Below are 20,357 nucleotides of genomic sequence, written 5' to 3' on the forward strand. Positions count from 1 at the left end.
CGGTTTCTCCGAAATCAATTAACATTAAGGAGCTAGTACCTAGTAAATATATGAATACTACGGGAGAAAGGCTAGACGAAAGTGACTTGCCCAACACCAAGGTATGTTTTAATGTTATTGAAGAAGAGTTATTAAAACTTAAAAAGAACCAACTTAATTATTAAATTGCTTTTAGAAATTTTGGATGACTACAAGGCAATCTGCATTAGAGAAGAGAATATGGAGAATGCCTTAGAAGTCACTAAAGAGCATTCAAACTGGTTTAAAATTTTAAACTCAAGTATTGAGGAACGGTTCTTTGAAATTTTTGATAAAAATCGATGTATTCAAGAAGCATGTGAAAAAGATAAAAATGAAAACTACTTCTTGAATATGGAATTGGCATTAAAACTAGTTGTTCCCGAAGGAACCAGTTCCCCTAGAAATACCAAAACAGATTTCGAGAAGTTGAAATCTGACTATGAATCTGTTTTAAATGAAAATTTGGTACTTAAAGGGAAATTAGAATCTTCAAGAACCAAACTTCCTGATCCAGTTAGCTGGATACAAAAATATAAAAATGAAGGAAGAAATGGACTAGGTTTCAGTCATAAGAAGAAAACCAAAATAAAGACATATGTTGACATGCCAAGCAACCGAATATGTTCTTACTGTGGGAACAATGGTCATTTAGTATCTGACTGTTCCACCAGATCGAGAAGAAAATATTGAGAAGAACTTAGTCAAGCAAGTGTGGAAAGTTAAAATAAACTCAAGCCCTACAGAGGAACCCAAGTCAGGCTAGGTTCCTACCACTAACTAATAGTTCTAGATATAGGCTAAAGTGAGGGGGAAAAACCTGTGGTACCTCGATAGCTGTTGTTCTAAGCACATGATAGGGGATAAAACCAAATTTCTCTCACTTTCAGTCTATGAAGGAGGAACTGTGACATTTGGAGACAATCTTACAGGTAATATAGTAGTTGTAGGTAAGGTTGGGAATCTCAGTCACATTCCATAGATAATATATTTTTGGTTGAGAGTTTCAAACATAATTTACTTGCATTTCCCAATTCTATGACAAGTGAAACAATGTGAAGTTTACTAATGAATGTTGTGTAGTAAGTGATGTAGGTACAGGTACCAAGATTCTGGAAGGAACTAGGAAGGGAAACACTTATGTTGTTGACCTGAACCTAGTTTCTAGGAACAATTAACTTATCTAAGTGCGATAGATGATGAACCACTCCTTTGGCATAAAAGGTGTGGTCATGCAAGTATGATCACCTTGCTCCACAAACTAAGTGGTAAGGACTTAGTTGTTGGTCTTCCAACAATCAAGGTCTCAAATCATGAAGTTTGTGGCGCATGTGCAAAAGGAAAACAAGTTAGATCCTCATTCAAACCAAAGAAGATGGTAAATACACAAAGTCCACTAGAATTGATTCACATGGACTTATGTGGCCATGTACGAGTCCAAAGCAAATGAGGTAAGAGATATGTATTAGTCATAGTTGATAATTTTTCAAGATACACTTGGGTTATTTATCTTCATATCAAAGATGAAACTTTTGATGAATTTGTGACCTTTGCTTAAAGAACTCAAAGAGTAACTGGTTTTAAATTGAAACATTTATGATCTGACCATGGTAAGGAGTTTGAAAACTCCAAGTTTGATGATTTTTGCAGCAATTAAGGACTAGATCATAACTTTTCTGCTCCTAGGACCCGACAATAATATGGCGTTGTAACAACCCATGATTTTGCTCCTAGTTTTTCTCGCAAAAGTTTTCCCTAAAACTAATATTTTCTCTAAATTAATGATTTTTATTTTTATAATTTTGGGAGCCGAATTATTATTTTTATTTTTATGGCGTGCTAATGTGTCTATTATATTTATATTTATAATATGATTTATTAGAATTATTTTTCATTATTAAGTATTTTCAAAGTTTAGGCGCGATTTAGGAAATTATCGATTTATCGCGTGACGGACTTTTGATGCATGGATCTTTGATGACTTGGGCCGAGATTATTTTGGTGTGGTTGGGCTTGGACAGCCGGCTATGTGGAGGAAAAAGAAAGAAGTTTTTCTTCTTTCACCTCTTTTTATTTTTATTTTGATGACTCTTTGTATTGTGTAACCTCCATAACCCCCTCATCATTCCTCCTAATGAATCCATTTATTTTAATCCTTTAAACACTCTAAAAATCTGATTAAAATCAAGACTCCATTGCTGCCATATGCAAAATAATTCGGACATCATCATCTTCATCATTTTCGCAAATTTTTCCATTTCTACTCTTCATCAATTGTTCGTGACTTGTTCTATTTGCCTCTTTCTTGTAGGTGGTGCTTTGGTGATTGAAGAAGGACAAGGTTACATGCCTATAATGGGATTTTCTAGTAATATTCAGCTCGCCTCCGATGTTCCACGTAACTAGTAGTTATCTTAGAACAATAGTGATTAGGGTATTATTCAGTATTAGATTAATACGCTAGGAATTGTTTAAAATACTTTTGAATGAAATTATTGATGAAATTTGACGTGAATATACTTTATGCCTTCTGTATGAATATTGTATACATAAAAATAATTTTCGTCCGAGCATTAGTATTTATTCGATTTATTTGGTATTTTGTGCGTTTTTGGCTTATTTGCAAAATAATTATTGAACAAATGTTAAAATTTCTGAAATCATTTTTCATGAATCATGTTATATGTGTAGTATGTATTTAATGCCTTGGAATAATTTTTTCCTACTCTTTACAGGTTTATTTAATTGGTTTAATTGTTTTTGCATTTTCGTGTCTGCCAGTATATAAATCATGAAAATTATATCTGGAGGCTGAAAAATTCATTTATTTGTATATTATGTATTGTCGAGCGTTTATACAAGTTATGTGAATTTTTGATAATTTTTGGGCATTTATTTTTATTTTTAATTATTATATTGGATTTATTGAGTATTCTGTAAATTAATGTTTAAAAATACTTTTAGAGTCCGAAAATTAAAAATAAAATTTATACCATGTCCGTAGAGCCATAATGGTCCTATGGTAATTTTTGTGTTATTTTACTGATCATACTGATTAGTTTAATAATAATTATTGTGTTTTTATTGTGAGTTTGAGGATATTCTTTTCAATTATATAAGGGCTTGTTAATCAGAAATAATTTGTGACCTTTTATGTTATTGGAAGCTGGTGTTTAGTAGGTTACTGTGAGTATTATTGAGTATTACTGAATTTAAGTTTGGTTTATGAAAAAAATGATTAGTCGTGTACGTTTCATATATTTAATAAGCCTTGGAGTTATATGGTGATCTCATTTGATATGATGCATTTCTAATTGAACTATTAGTGCTGTAAAAACTAGTTATTATCATTTTTTTATGCTTAGTGATGTTCAAAGTATTTATTGTTGGAGACATTTGTTGTAAGTTTGTAAGTTACTATTTTGAGGAATTATGAAGAATTGTTTTTTTTTATGAATCATGGGTATGAGGCCGGGTGGCATCCCTTATCTCTTCTTTTTGAAGAATGGTTTTGAGTTGGTGGATAATTTTGGATTTTATTTATTTTGGAGATAAGAACATCCGGTGGGATAGATGTAGTCCCCGGTGAAGAACATGCCAACCACCTGGTTTGCGAACTAGGGGTAAACCTGGTATAATTGTTGTCATTCGAGAGGTCAAGGAGTTCTATGTGTTCTACCCTGCATCGGGAGTTTGTCCATTCTTAGACACATGTAGTGGGGAACGTAAGCCCATAGACTGACCTGGAAATTGCGATCTGACAAACCTTAGGATGTGAATTGCGATTCACTAGCGTTCGGTTTCCGACTCAATAAGTTGTTATACTTTTGTTTTATTGTTATTTAAGTATTCTAGAGTTGATTTACTCACTATATCTTGTTTACTTGATGTTGACTATCACTTGTATCACTTGTGAGATTTATGGTTTTGGATGCATGTTATTGTCATCATGATCGTATGTTTTCCTTTCTCATTAATCTATGTCTGAATCATGCTTTGCTTCCTTTTGTTCTGGAAGAACTTTTAGTTACTTCCCAACGACTGTGGAATTATTTAATATATCCTTGTAGATGGAAATGACTGCTAGACTTGTGACTGCTTGGGCTAGCAGAGTGTGGATTGGTACACTAGTGGAAAAAAGCTCAAATGCTCCGGTTAAAAAGCCCACAAATGCTCCGTATTTCACGCGTAGCAAACGCCATGCGAGCATTTGACCATTTTACAAATGCTCCGGTTGACACCGGAGCATTTGGTACCTCAAATGCTCCGGTTGTTTTTGGAAACCGGAGCATATGACTATCAAATGCTCCGGTTATTAAGGGAAAACCGGAGCATTTGTGGTACAAATGCTCCGATTTTTCTTAAACAACCGGAGCATTTGCCAATTATATATTTTTTAAAAAAAAGTAGAGCTTACTGATGATATGCAGCAACAGCAAGCGTAGTGAACATATAAGAATTTCATTGATGAGAAATTAAGCATTACAACTTCAGTAGCACCCTTGCATTAGACACTTCCCGTGTGTCCAAGCAATTCCCTCTACGACAAAATTATATCTAACTTCAAGGTAGATCGACAATACTTAATATATTACATTAACAGGGATAACAAAAACCAAGTACAACTACTGTAAAGGTACACTAAACTACTAAAGTATACAAGTGTACTGTAAACATATAATTTGCGTCACAGGTAGCAAAAGATCACACAATATTAGTATAGTCACCCAAATGTCAAGATAAATATAGTCTTCCTTGATACAAGTTTAGGTATATGATTCTTCGCTTTCCGATTCCAAACATTTCCTATTCAAACAAGGCATAACAAACCAAGTTAGTTACTAAGGTACGCATAGTCCAGATCTACCAATTCTTATTTTATGCAAAGAAGCAATTAGAAAGTTCTTATACAGCTTTTTTGGGTCAAAAATTTTAGTAGTATAAGGTTTATGTGCCTTCTAATGATACAGGAGCAGATGCAAGGGTTCAAACTACATGAAAAAAGATCTGTGGGTACAACATATGGATAAGTAGGAATAATTTGGTCTAAGTGGAATCTTTAAGACCTGTAGGCTGAAAAAGTATGTGAAACCAATCAAGTGATGTATGTGAGAATCAACGAGATTATACAGTTGCATGAGACTTGTAGTCAGGGAACATGTGATGCCTGAGTGAATTTATCAACCCCGTGACCGAACAAGAACCCAACCTAGTGGTAGATTTCATCAACAAGTGTAAGTGACGACACACCCACTAAACCAGTTCTCTAACTTTGTTTCACAACCCAAAACAAGCACTCCTAATCCCTGTTAAGATAAAAGAGGAATCTCTAAGACTAAGAAAATTATAGGGAACAGAAATGGTACCTGACTGCTCTGGATGATCCTGGAAACTAGAGCATAAATATACATACTGCAAGGTCAAGTTTATAACTTTTCATGATAAGCAGAAGGCAGCTACTTTCAAATCATATTGAACATTATTAGGTCTTTCATAATTATACACTAACCTGCCGTGTGCTTCCAGATACACGAGGTCCCATCTCTGCAAACAGCAATGACATAATGCATATTAGGATTAAAGATCAAGGACTGAAATTAAAGCAGGAGGGAGGGTTTAAACTTCAAAAGCATCGTTTAATGGGGTAAAGCTTGCAATTGAAGACTTAATGGACAATTCTATAACACACACTAGTAGAAAAACTTGTGCAACAAGTGCTAATTGATAGTAAACCTGAAGAGCTGCAGAATAGCAACGGACCACTCATGCATACTAATCCTATTCAATGGCTACAGGACATTATTCTAGATCTAACTTATACAACTTTTGCAACAAATCACAACATGATATCACTAGTTCACTATGCTTTACCATTAAATTATAGAAAAAGACCGAAATAATATAGAATATCCAAAAGCATGACCAAATGGTTGATCCAAAATAATCTTTTAATCCATATTGTTTGCAATGAAGTAGCTGATTTTATCTATCAATATGAGAGGGGATGATTATGGCTAATTTCATATAACCTGTGGTGATCTAGTAGGTCACTAGAAGATCAAATCTTATTAAAACAGGAAAATTAAATGTTCCCAATTGGCACTTGTATCGAGATGAAATGCGATATATCATTTGGGTAATCATGCTTTTTTTATCGTGGTTCAGAGGCCATTAAGGCCCTGTCCTCATCTTTGTGTTTAGTTAGTGATAGTCTATTTCTTATGTTCTGTCTGCCAAATATATAGTTTATGTCACTGTGTTCGATGTTTTTTCTTGCTTTCTTTGGTTGCAATTTTCTTCTGTAAGTCTTCAGCTCACAGGTCTCTCAGGATAAATAACCACTTATTGCGGGTGGTTTCTTAATTTGATAAAAGAGACCACTTCCTCAAAATAAGTGGTTATTTAGGAATTTAAATAGGAAAGAAAAAAAAAGGGATAAGACGCCACATTTTACAAATAGGTGGTCTTTTTTATCTTACAAAGAAATCATTTTTAATATGTAGGTGGTCTTTTTAGTCATTCCTTAAAACACCACCTAAAAGAAAAAGGTGGTCTCTTTAACCTGTTTTTTTTTTAAAAAAAAACGACAATAAAAATATTTTAATAATATTATACGCGCGCTTCTCCAATCTGTTTCACTTGCTCCTAATTTACATATATATATAACATTTAGGCACTTATATTGAAATAATTCAAATGACTTTAAAATTGGAATACTTTTTCATTCATTTAATATCATTCACTACAAAATCACATATAATGTTTAAAAGATTCCAAAAATTCAACTAAGTTATAAAAAAATAATAGAACACCTGGGCCAATCGTTTCTTCCAATTCATGTGCACAAAAATAAAAGCACCTCCCTAATCCCGCGCAAAAAGAAAATACACACATCCTAATTAAAATGGTCATTATCTTCCAATTCTTCTTCATCCACTTGTTTATATTCATCCACATATTTGATCCACAAGTCTGTGAGTTCATCAAGTTTATTTTGAGAAAATTCAGTTGTAACTCCGCCAAAGTACTGCAAATAAGAGAAGATATTGTCAAAGTTGATAATAAATACTCGACAGGTAGATATTTATAATCAGAAACAATCTAGATTCCTAAGCTCCCTATTATTTCACTTGAATATTACCCAAGTTTGAGAAACAAGCTGTCCCTCTGCTTAAAATCATTTCAGTTAATATATACATGTCCAAGTGTGCAACAGAAAGATTAAGTATGGTCACGATAAGCAGATGAACCGGGGGAGGGGGATCCATACTTTTTATTCAGAAGGGTTGTATGGTCATACTTCTCGGCCTTCTCTTAGGGACATACAGATGCAGCAGGTATTATTGATGAATAATGCTATGGTGCCTTTTAATTGATCTTTCTTGTTTTATTACACTTCCCTGCTTTCCTTCTCCAAGAGTGAGTACAGAAATGGAAAGTGAAACTGATCGAATGTGCATGCATAAAGTATAATAGATGCTATCTTTCAGATTACCAATCAATGAACAAAATCCAATGCTATTTTCTTCACAGATCCGTCGAGCATCTGAGTCAAAACTTGATGTTATCAGCACACAATATTATAGACTTGTACCTATGACTTTAAAAAATGATGCAGTAGAAGAAAACATGGGCAACTCATGTGTATAACTTTTAAATAAGCTGGAAGTTGGAAAGGAAGCTAAGTGTAGTAATATTGCAATCAATCAGACTACCTAATATATGCGTGACATTAGCCAGATGTGACATTTTATAATGCCACCATAGAAAAGCAAGCTTAAACCAACATTCAGATAGAGACAAGATTGATTGGCCATGCTGTAACGATAGTTGCACCATACATCATTTTGGCCTCTTCTTCACATCAAGCCAGTGCAAAGATGCTCATAAATACAGGGGACACCCAACTGAAAACCTCAAATAAAACATAAGTAAACAAAACTAAAAAAAATAGCAAAAAGCCCCTAACTGGGGTGCTATCTTAAGCCCTCAGAACTATTTAATCACCTCTGCACCTCTTATTTACTGTCTCTAGAGTAACACCCAAACCTGATTTCTTCCAAACAAAAACCGCCTCTGCACCTCTTATTTACTGTCTCCCAAGTAGCACCCAAAGCTGATTTCCTCCAACTCACCTTCAGTTTTAGTGTGAAATTCCTAATTCGCTGCTAATTACGGCAAGAACTAACCTTAAAAAAATTGAAAAGTTCTTCCACCTCACAAATATTCAAACTATGACAATTAAATCTCTAGTTCAAGAATTTGCATGTGGTCGATGGCAATCTAAACGACTCAGCTTAACATTCAACTGAAATGATGATATTTTCCCAACTGAGCCTTGATACCAATGACTTGTTCTTGTTCTTATAAAAGACTTGCACTGCCCTAGGTCATGTCCATTATTAGTAATGCTAGACATAAAGGCCTTCGAATATAATAAAGAAGGGAATAGCAATGCTTCAAAAAAAACAATTTGGAAATTGCTTCTGACATTTCTTCATTGATTGGTAATCTGAAAGATAGCATCTTCTTGGTGTTGCCACTTCCTATAACTAGTCCACAAACAACAATAGTAGGAAGGAAACTCATATGAGAGCGTATCAATGGATACTGCCTGAACAAGCCCAATTGACTACACATATATGATTGGCGGCCAGGGGGATTAAACTATATTGATGTTTGAACCATTTGTAAGCCTACAAAACTTCTACAGGTAGAAGACACAAAAATAGTCAAGAGAGCAACAAAGACACATGTTAAAATAAAAAGTTCCAGACAGCAGATATATATACCAAAGACATTGCATAGAGCTGATGATGAATGAGTGTACTCCATACATATAGGATCAACAAGATACGATACATACTGATTGCATATAAGCACCGAAAAAATAGTAGCAAATAAAAAGTGGAATTTTAGCAGTTAATTATGTGATTGACTTTCTGAATTTAAGGAAGTTGAATTTTATATTAGTAGTACTGAGTAGTTTCTTGCAGAACTGAGTTTCTAGCCTTTGTAAATCTGGTGCTCTTCTTGTGAATGCTATATGCTCTCACAGCAGTCTCCTCTACCACAACTCGTAATTGTTTTAATGAAACGCCGATGAGTAGACAGGGTTCAATTTTATGCCTTGAGATACTCGCATTACTCTCTAAATCTTTACTATATTCTTTCCATATTAGTTCAAACACTTATCACGGATGATAGAACATAACTTTAACTTCTAAGAGATGAGTTGTTGAGTGGTTACTAACTGTTATTTTCTAAAAACAAATTAGATGTGTTAATCGATAGCAGAGTAATTATCATCACATATCTTGGAATCTTTTCATGTTGTATATGTAAATAATTTTTAATTCAGGATACAATTTAATTTATAATGAAAATCTATAAACAAATTAAACAAGAATTTCGATCAAAATATATATATTTCAATTACCCTTACCTAACAAATTGGAGGGCGAGATGAATTGGGTTCAACTACTTTAATACCTGGATACTGGCGGACGAATTACGGCGCTATGGCGTGGTGGCGTCGCTGGGGCGTGGTGGTGGTAATCGAACAAGACTCCACTGCAGACAAAATTAAGAGACCGGCGAAGACGTAATTGGATGACAAACCCGACTCCACTGGCAGACGAATTGGCCGGCAAGGTAACTTGACGGTTTCCGGCGATTGAATTTTGGCGCAAATTTCAGGCGGTGGTGCGGTATCGTTCTATCGGTAGTGTTTGAGGAAGATGACGCTTTTGGCTTTTTTTTGTTTTATTGGCTTTCAAAATTGCAATGGGCTATAATTTGTTAATGATGGAGTAATTAAAGGTAAATTAAGTAACTAAAGAATAGTATATTTAGGGTTTTACTTTTTTAAAAATAGAAATATAAAAGGTAACTAACTGTTAGTGGATATAGATGTGTGTGTTGATTTTTTTTTTTTAAAATTAGTAGTTAGTAATATAGTTATTATATACCTGAAAACACGTACATGAATATATGAAAAAAAAATTAAAATATAAAATCAAAATTACCACTTAATAGGAATAAGTGGTTTCTTTAATATTGGAAATTTTTGATAAGGTTCAAAAAGACCACCTTTTTAAAGAAGAGGTCTCATTTATCATGTCATAACAGACCACCTGTGGAACAAATTAGGTTTTTTTTTGCTGAATAATCACTCATGTCATTAAGGAGGTCTCTCATAGGTGATACTTTTGCACATATTTGTAGTAGTGCCGTGACCGAACAAGAACCCAACCTAGTGGTAGATTTCATCAACAAGTGTAAGTGACGACACACCCACTAAACCAGTTCTCTAACTTTGTTTCACAACCCAAAACAAGCACTCCTAATCCCTGTTAAGATAAAAGAGGAATCTCTAAGACTAAGAAAATTATAGGGAACAGAAATGGTACCTGACTGCTCTGGATGATCCTGGAAACTAGAGCATAAATATACATACTCAAGGTCAAGTTTATAATTTTCATGATAAGCAGAAGGCAGCTACTTTCAAATCATTTGAACATTATTAGGTCTTTCATAATTATACACTAACCTGCCGTGTGCTTCCAGATACACGAGGGTCCCATCTCTGCAAACAGCAATGACATAATGCATATTAGGATTAAAGATCAAGGACTGAAATTAAAGCAGGAGGGAGGGTTTAAACTTCAAAAGCATCGTTTAATGGGGTAAAGCTTGCAATTGAAGACTTAATGGACAATTCTATAACACACACTAGTAGAAAAACTTGTGCAACAAGTGCTAATTGATAGTAAACCTGAAGAGCTGCAGAATAGCAACGGACCACTCATGCATACTAATCCTATTCAATGGCTACAGGACATTATTCTAGATCTAACTTATACAACTTTTGCAACAAATCACAACATGATATCACTAGTTCACTATGCTTTACCATTAAATTATAGAAAAAGACCGAAATAATATAGAATATCCAAAAGCATGACCAAATGGTTGATCCAAAATAATCTTTTAATCCATATTGTTTGCAATGAAGTAGCTGATTTTATCTATCAAATATGAGAGGGAGATGATTATGGCTAATTTCATATAACCTGTGGTGATCTAGTAGGTCACTAGAAGATCAAATCTTATTAAAACAGGAAAATTAAATGTTCCCAATTGGCACTTGTATCAAGATGAAATGCGATATATCATTTGGGTAATCATGCTTTTTTTATCGTGGTTCAGAGGCCATTAAGGCCCTGTCCTCATCTTTGTGTTTAGTTAGTGATAGTCTATTTCTTATGTTCTGTCTGCCAAATATATAGTTTATGTCACTGTGTTCGATGTTTTTTCTTGCTTTCTTTGGTTGTAATTTTCTTCTGTAAGTCTTAACTGATTGGCATGTCTGTCTACCCTCCTTTGATATTCTCTCTGTGCCACTTCTTTTCAGTGAGGCAACAGCACTGTGTATAGTTTCAAATGCCTTTATTTTGTTCTATGCTGATATTGATGGTAATTGGTAGTTATTCTGTGTGATAATTTATAATATACTAAGTTGTTATGATATTCATTCTTTTGAGTCCTCAAATGCTCAAATGCTCTCTTGTATCTGACTCGTAGCAGACGTCATACGAGTATTTGAGTTTCTACAGCTAAAGTTGCTAACAGCTCAAGAAAAATGCACAAGAGAGTATGCAGCACATATAATCAACTACTCAAGTGAGAATCGAAATGTTTGTGAGGGGAAGGGTGAGAACAATGGCTCTAAACCAGCATGTTACCTACAAAAGTAAGTGTGAAAAACGGCAACATCATCTGGCCTATCTGAGATTCCTCCGTTCTCTAAGTCCTGCAGGATACTCAAATATGAGACAAAAAGTCATGAAGAACCACAAAAAAGAAAAATTGCAGATGCTGATATTTTCAAAAAGTGAAAAAGTCTAAATAATTGGAAAAAGAAAAGGGAAGACAGCATCAAAATAGCAATAACATGTCATTAGAAACCATTCTAGTTAAAATATGTAATAATGAACCCAAAACCCATGTATACATTACAAATACTTCATAAATAAAATGAAATGAGAAAATAAAGCTCGAGACAACACGGCCTAGTGATGCCTTGCAACAGGGATTATATAAAAGAATCTTCCGAGCTCAAAACATCAACCTTAGAAATTGTTAGTGCTAGGAAGGCTTTCCAAAAACAATGCCCTAGCTATGGATCAGATGAAAACCGACCAAGAACAGCAACTGTAGTTGTGCTGCTCCCAAACTTCTCGATACCTCGGGAGATCATGCATGTATGGCTAGCCTCTACTACCACTATTATGTCTCCACCAACAAGAGGTGCAACTGTTTCAGCAATTTGTCTAGTCAGGTACCTGGAGCTTGAAACCATAAAAGTGGACAATTGACTGAACAAGAGCCTTCCGAAGGGGAATCACTCCTTTAGCACAAAGGTAACCTATATGCATAACTCCATAAAAAGGAAGCAAGTGATGTTCACATTGCGACCAAAACGACAAGTTAACCTCACTGTGGATCTCTGTGTCCAATTTAAGGTCGCCATCTGATTTGAGAGGTACCGACTCATTAGGAGCAAATGTATTTAGCTTCATATCCAAACTACAGTTCTGAAAGTTCATAAGCCACTCACAAATCGTACAGGAGTATCAATAAGCTCTTCCCTTAGTCGATGTTCTCCCAAAGATTTAAGAATTGAAGTGACTGCACTAACCATACCATGATTTACAGTACTTGAACTGGATGATATTTTATTGATTGGAGAAGCCCGAGCTGGGCACCAATAAACAAAGGAGTTCCTTTCTCGACTTCTATCAGCTACAAAATCTCTAATTTTCAATAGACTAAGAAACTCACTCCAAATAATAGAATCTTCATCTTCAAAAACTCCAGATCCAGAGGATACCAGCACTTTGTCCACCCTTCAAGAGAATTAAGAAACATAGACTCTAAACCAACCACATATTGTTCATTTTTAACAAAGGAAAAAGTGTTTGTCATACACAGGGGTGGGGAAAAAAGGCTGCACAGGATATAACTATTAGCTTATGAGACAATGGACAACCTGTTGTAGTTGTTGCTGCTGTAACTGGTCTTGTTGCTGTGAAGAAGATTGCTGATTCTGACCCATTTCCATCTATAAATAACTCACAAAACCAAAAAAAAAAAAAATCAACAAAGTTTTCAATCTCTATTAAGCACAAATAAACAGTCAAAATTTTGCTGAAACATACAACCTCATTGGCTATTACTTAGAGGGGAAAAAACTGCATAATAATTAATTGAGCATAACATACTAACAATACCAAAACTAAGCTTTTATAATATGAAACTGTTGACATAACTGTACTGCAGAACTAGAGACACAACAATAACTGCTTTTATAATGTGAAACTCTATTCTTCTTAAAGCACAAATCTACAACGCCATCAAGGAACATATACGGCAAAGAAACCGGCAGAACAGGATGTATGAAATCATGATCGGGTGAACCACTGCAAGGAACTTCATTGCCATTATAATAGAAACAAAGTAACAGATTGCAGGTTTCCGAATAGGATACAGATAGAGGTTGTGTGAATCTGATGGCAAGATTTTAAACACAAACAAAACAAACCTAAATTCAATAGGAAACAAAAGGTTATATTAATTGTAAAAAGTACCACATGAGCCCTGCTTGAAATAACCAATAGAAAATACAAAGCACATTGCCACGAAAAGAGATCCATACAGACAAAGGAGCCTTCTAAAGGATAAGAGAGAATAAATCAAATCAAGATTCAAATAGGAACTTAGGTCTTTACAAGCACCAATCTAGATTGCCTGCTAACAAAGTGGCAACGACCAACAGAAAGACAGAATCCAGCAACCTTCCACATGAGATTGTTTCCCTCTATCGCTCCCGCTTCTAATAGACCCAAATAGGGAGGAAAGAAATAAGAAAATATAGGAACATGATTAGCAGTCAGAAATGCAAGGAAAGAACACATTAAAAAGCAAAAGGATATGTTTTAGTATAGATTTTCCATTCAAAATTCACTTTCACATAAATTGAAAATATATTTTCCACAATCATTCTTAAATTGATGTAAAGATGCCACATTTCACAACTTGCAATGACATGAATATGACTAAAACAATAACAATGAAATCAGACACTTAAAAATGGTGAGTGTGTGACAAGGCAGCATGCAGTGGGCAGAGAGGTTGCAAACAGAGGTGTAGTGCATTGAATATGGGGAAGGGAGGTTTGGCTGTTTGCTAATCTTCAGAATGATAAATTCATCAGTAGAACAACAATCCAATTCTACTAACTACACTCAAATGAATACAAATGATTATGAACCTGTGATTCGAACTTTTACGACATAAAGAACAATTAAATGAAAGTCATCAATTCGACTAAATTTGACAGCGTGTTGTTCGCCGGCGAGTTGGAGGTTACCGAAGACGATGACAATCATGGCTCCGGATCTGGAAGAATCATGAAAGAGGGCGAGAGAATTAGGAAATCGAGGTAAGAGATAAAGTTTTTGACCCAAATAAAACCCTAAACAAAATCAAAGAAAACCCTAACAAAATCCCCAAATCTAGAAAACCAAAAAAAAACCTAAAATACAGCAATAAAACTAAATTACAATAATAAATGTCGAAGGAAACTACCTGGACATGCATTCCAAGGAGTAGACCGAGAGTGAAGAGGGGAAGAGAGAGAGAAGCAGTTTGATGGAGATAGAGAGAGAGAGAGAGAAGCAGTTTGATGGAGATAGAGAAAGAGAGAGAGAACGACGAAGGACGAAGGAGGAGGGATGGTGGGGTGAGTAAAGGACGACGAAGGGAGGGACGATGGTGGTGGAGTACAGTGCGAAACTTCACTTGAGCGAGGGGCTTGGGAGTTGGGACTGAGGGAGGGGAAAACAATCCAGGGAAAAAAAAGATGACGAGGGTCGAAATAAAAGTATCCTAGAAATCGGTACAATGCAACATGAATTGAGAGACGGTCTAAGTGCTCGGGTTGGTTCTAACCAACCCGGAGCATTTGACATTCAAATGCTCCGGTTGACTAATCAACCCGAGCGTTTGTGAATTTTTTTATTGAGATTTTCACAAATGCTCGGGTTGATTAGTTAACCGGAGCATTTGATAAGTAGCAAAAGCAGTTTTTTCTACTAGTGGTAGTGAGAGGAAGTTCCTCTAGGAACCATTTCCCAGTCACCTTGTTCCCCCTGAACACTTGACTATCCTCACTTAACTTCATTAGAAGTCTTCTCTTTCTCTCTTCTCTTTCTCTTTCTCTTTCTCACTCTTGATTACAAGAATTTGTTCTCTAAATATCACTCACCCAACACTCGAATGTATTACAAGAATAATAGCTTTGAAGAGTAACAAAATCGAGATAAACTTCCTTACAGAATAAGACAATAAATCTGGGAAGTGTTGGTTTATTCTGGTTCTTTGTTGAGCTATATATAGAAGACCACAACAGTTCCTAATTTTTCTCTACTAAGCAGACATAGGTGTTAGAAGTGACCCATGATCAACCGTTAATGTAGCCATTTTATCCATGATCTTCTCCCACTAACTCCACAATCAAATCCACATACAATCAGCCATTACTTCCATATCCAACGTGAAGTTTGTTGTTGAGGCTTAATATTTGGGAGTTAGTTAGATCTCCTGGATTCTAGGAGCTAACTGGTTAGTCAGTTTCCAGTCTGCTGGATTCTAGGAGCTGACTGGTCAGTCAGTTTCCAGTCTCCCTAGAACTTAGGAACTGCAGCCTGATTTGAGTTTCCTTCATTATACCCCGATTTGTTATTGCATGTCTACAATAGTTTAATTCTTTCAACCTGTAAGATAATACTCCCTTCGTTTCCTAAAGATCTTCCCACTTACTGTTCCTACAGATACCAAGGAAAATCAAGTTGTGTGGGGCATGGTGTGAGTAAAGTAGGAGAGAGAAAGGGGTTAAGATAAATAAACAAATAAAAAGGGGTTAAAGTAGGAGAGAGAAAGGGAGTAAAATTGAATTAATAATGTAATGGTGGACCATATGATAGTGACATGAGAGGTTAAATAGGGAAATTGGTTTTGCCAAATAAGGAATAAAGCAAAAAAGGGAAGATCTTTTGGAAACACCCTTAAACGGAAAGAGGGAAGATCTTTAGGAAACGGAGGGAGTACAAATGCACACTCCAACAAATATCATGGAAATTATTTTTATTTAAAATAATAGTCCATGTTATTAGGTTAATTCAAAGCAAATTATAACACATAACATTTCGAGCATATGTACTAATTTATTTAAATAACTTTACTAGGTTAAACTTATAACTATTTCTCCATAAGTTATAATTAAGTAAATTATTCTCAAGATAATATGAACTTATGTAAAAATAAATTCTAAGTTACACAATTAATTTCCTTGACTCAATAACGTTATTTGTCATCATTATTAAAACTGTGAATACAACAGATTCTTTATCGAGAATCCAGTATCAAAATATGATTCCTTAGCAGGAATCCAACATCATCATTCATATTCAAGTACTGAATAAACATTCATTACATTACCTGATAGGATTCCTTATCGGGAATCCAATATCGAAAAACCTTATCGTGATACGATTCCTTATCGGGAATCAAATATCAAAATAACTTCCATACTTTAAGATAACTTTCTTTTGACCAGGGGGAAAGAGAACGCGCGGAGGAGACAAAGCTTACACTCCAACAGTGGGGGTCGTCACCAAACCATTCGCTTTACTTTTGGCCAATAACCGCGACTAGTCTAGAGTACATTTTTCCGTTGATTCAATCAGCCATCCATGGATTTTACACTACCTGATATATCGCCCGACAGAGATATGGGCAGGTTTCCCTGTGGGACCCCCCCCCCCCAAGGTTCATAGTCCATGGAGGTATTGTTCATGTCACCTCATCCGTCGACTCAGACGAGGCTACTTTCCCCTTTGGATCACTTCTCGTTATCATTCATATTTCAATCAGATCATTCTTGGATCTCATCTAATAGTTTAATAATCTTAACAAATTTGTATAACCAGCCAAACCAGAAAACTAACTTAGAGAATCATAATCGCTTAACAGAGCATCCTTACAAGTATTCCAGGGTTGATACATATATACTTTTATATTTAATTCAACACCAATCATAGAAATTTTAAACCACACTAACTTGTAAACAATCATACTTGATAAATATCAACAATAATGACAAAAGGTCTCTCCATTAGAATTAACTAACGAGAGTTACTAAATCACTTACGCACAACTCATATTCTTGCTTATAAATAGTTTATACTCTTTTATACTTCATGGTTATCAATCAACATTTATCTCAATAATGATAATAATCGTTATCAAGCACCAACAACAATTTCCAAAGGTCTGTCTCTTAGAACTAACTAAGAAGATTAAGCACCACACTTCAGATTCATTATTCAAAGATTGAATGAAAGAAATTAAATATGGTACATGTTATACCATTTACTAAATTCTAATTACCAACAATGGGTCCAACTACGAACCATACTCATACTTACATTAACGAGTCCACCGTTTTTCTAATTAGAAACAACTAAATTAAATAATCGACACTTTTTTAAGGTAATTATTGTACTTGTATTCACTTATTTACTTGAACTCATATACCAACTCATTTTAGCGAACACGAGTCAAATAGTTCAACTTTATTATATTATTCCATTAATAGTTATCGAGCTAAAATACTTTATTAAACACATCAGGTAAACTAACTCCCATACTCTTCATATTATTAATAGTAACTAGTCGAACTTCTCTTTGACTTCATGTGCAATTACTAATTAAGACAATCCAATTTTAATGTCTAACTCATATGATACTATATTAATAATTGTACAATTTCAATCAGATTATAAACTCTTTTAGAAACTAACTTTTATAGCTCATCATTACATTTTTAATATAATCTTTCATGTAATTAACACAACTTTGTAGAATTATACTTACCAATTTGAGGACATTCTAATACTAGTTCAGACATTATTATAGGTGTAGCAAATCAATTCACATATTACTATAATATTTCAGAACTTAATTCTATGATTCACCTTGCTAATTTTAATAAACACCAATCTCCATTCCGCAATTAATATCCGTTCACGAAAGCTAACTTAGCTAAGTTTCTTAATACAATAAGCCATCCACTAATTCAAACAATAATCTATAATTGAGAAAATTAATTCAATTAGATAAAGAACCATTTCAGATAACTCCTTCCATTTAAGTTGACCCAACAATTCATACTAAACATAGAAATCTTGTTCAACTCATTAATTGATTTCAACTATGGCAAAACAGAATTATAATCTGATTTAACACTACCAAGAACCAAAAGATTCTTGTGTTGCTGGAATCTAAAACAACATTAACAACACTACTCCACCACCACCACCACAACTTCAACAGCACAACAACAATAACGACAATGCAACAACAACAACACAAGTGCTACAAGAACAACATATCAACAACACCATTGGGTTTTTAATTTAAACAAATAATAATAGTTCAACATAACTATTCACATAATCAACCACTAAACAATTTCATAATCAACATAGTAATGAAATTATAAACTTCAATTAGAACAAAATCCAATTCAAAAGAGAGGTAAAAAGAGGTTAGTACCAATAAGGGCATTAACACCATGAGAGAAGAGAAGCCAGCAACACCACTAGGCTAGCGCGCGGCAGCGGCGAGTGGTGGTGCACGAAGAACACTAGCAGCAACAGTGCACAACAACACCATACTAGGGATGGCAAGGGGTCCAGGAGCCTACCCAGATCCACCCAGACCCTACCCTAAAATTAGGGTATGGGTCTTAATTTTTTGGACCCTATGGGTAAGGGTAGGGTATGGGTCAACTCCTCAAATACGCAGACCCTACCCAGACCCTACCCATAGACCCATCTAAATATAATATATATTTTTTATTTTTTAAAGTTACAATAAATATAGATATAAACATAACCTTCTAAGTTCCAACTTCTAGCAGACTTCCTATAAATTAAAACCATAACCCTCCCTCACTTACTAGCCGCAAATCTCACTTCTATCAGACTCACAATCTCTCTGTTGCATAGAGTACGCAATTTCATGTGATGTTTTTTTTTAGAAATGAAGTAGAAGTGTAGAACTAGTAGAAGCTAATTTCGAAATTAATATATAAAATCGTACTTAACGATTATATATACATGTGATAATGTACGCGGATTTTTTTTGTGTTGGACCCATTTTAGACCCTAGACCCTACCCAGACCCTATCGAACCCTACGGGTACGGGTCCTAAAAATTTACCTTATAGGTATGGGTAGGGTATTGGTCTATATCCAAAAATTAGGGTATGGGTATGGTTCTAGCCTTACCTTACCCAGACCCTGCACATTGCCATCCCTACACCACACTGAGAACAATAGTAGTAGCAACAAGAAAAGAAAGGGAAGTGGCGGATAGCAACGCCGACAGCCAGGCAATAGAGCAACAACAACCACAACACGGAAATTGCACGCTAACAGAGGAGGGAGAAGACAGGCACCGCGAGAAAAACAAAGGAGCGCCAACACCACGCGAAGGGGAGGAGATGCGCGAAGTGAGAGAGTAACGGGGTAGATGGATGAGGTTTCAATGGTAAGGGTTTGGGATTATGGGGATCTTGGGGATTTTTTGGGTCCTCTTTTACTCTTCAATTGATGATAGAAATAATAGTTCTTGGTAGAAGAGGTTGAAGAAATTAACCTAGCATCATAGGTTGAAGACATGAAGAACATGAGGAAAAAAATAGGTGATGGCTTTTGATGAGCAAGCCACGAAGAAGGGGAGAAGAAAAGGAGGGCGCGGGGAGAAGAGAGAAATAAGAGGGGTTGGGGTTCTTTTTAATTATTTTTACTACAGTACTTAACCAATATAAACCTATCTTATTAAAACATCAAAATACTACTTGATATATACCCCATGAGAGCCCAAAAATCCCCACACAATTACACCCTAATTTTTTATTCTCTCTCCCCCCACTCGGTTCTCTCTCTTCTTCTTCTTCCTCTCCCTCACCCGACTTCTTCTTCTTCTCTCTCTCTCTCTCTCTTGCTCGGTTCCTCTCGGCCAACTGCACTGCCGGCCAGCAGCAGCCCAGTCGCCCTCCTCCCTCCCTCCCTCCCTCCCTCCCTCCTCTTGGTTTATTTTATCTTAATTCCTTCTCTATATTATTTTAATGATTAGTTTTAATGTTTTTGGTGGTTTTATTATTAAAGTTTGTATCTTTAACAATTTAAATATTAATTTCGGATTAT

At 35.2% G+C, this 20,357-nt stretch overlaps 1 pseudogene; it reads right to left on the reverse strand.

Annotated features, from left to right (window-relative positions):
* Positions 1-12,084: 12,084 nt before the first annotated feature.
* On the reverse strand, positions 12,085-13,758 carry LOC125495561 (GTP cyclohydrolase 1-like; annotated as a pseudogene).
* Between the last annotated feature and the right edge of the window lie 6,599 nt (positions 13,759-20,357).

Source organism: Beta vulgaris, chromosome 3 (genome assembly GCF_026745355.1).
Source record: "Beta vulgaris subsp. vulgaris cultivar EL10 chromosome 3, EL10.2, whole genome shotgun sequence".
In the NCBI taxonomy this organism is placed as follows: domain Eukaryota; kingdom Viridiplantae; phylum Streptophyta; class Magnoliopsida; order Caryophyllales; family Amaranthaceae; genus Beta; species Beta vulgaris.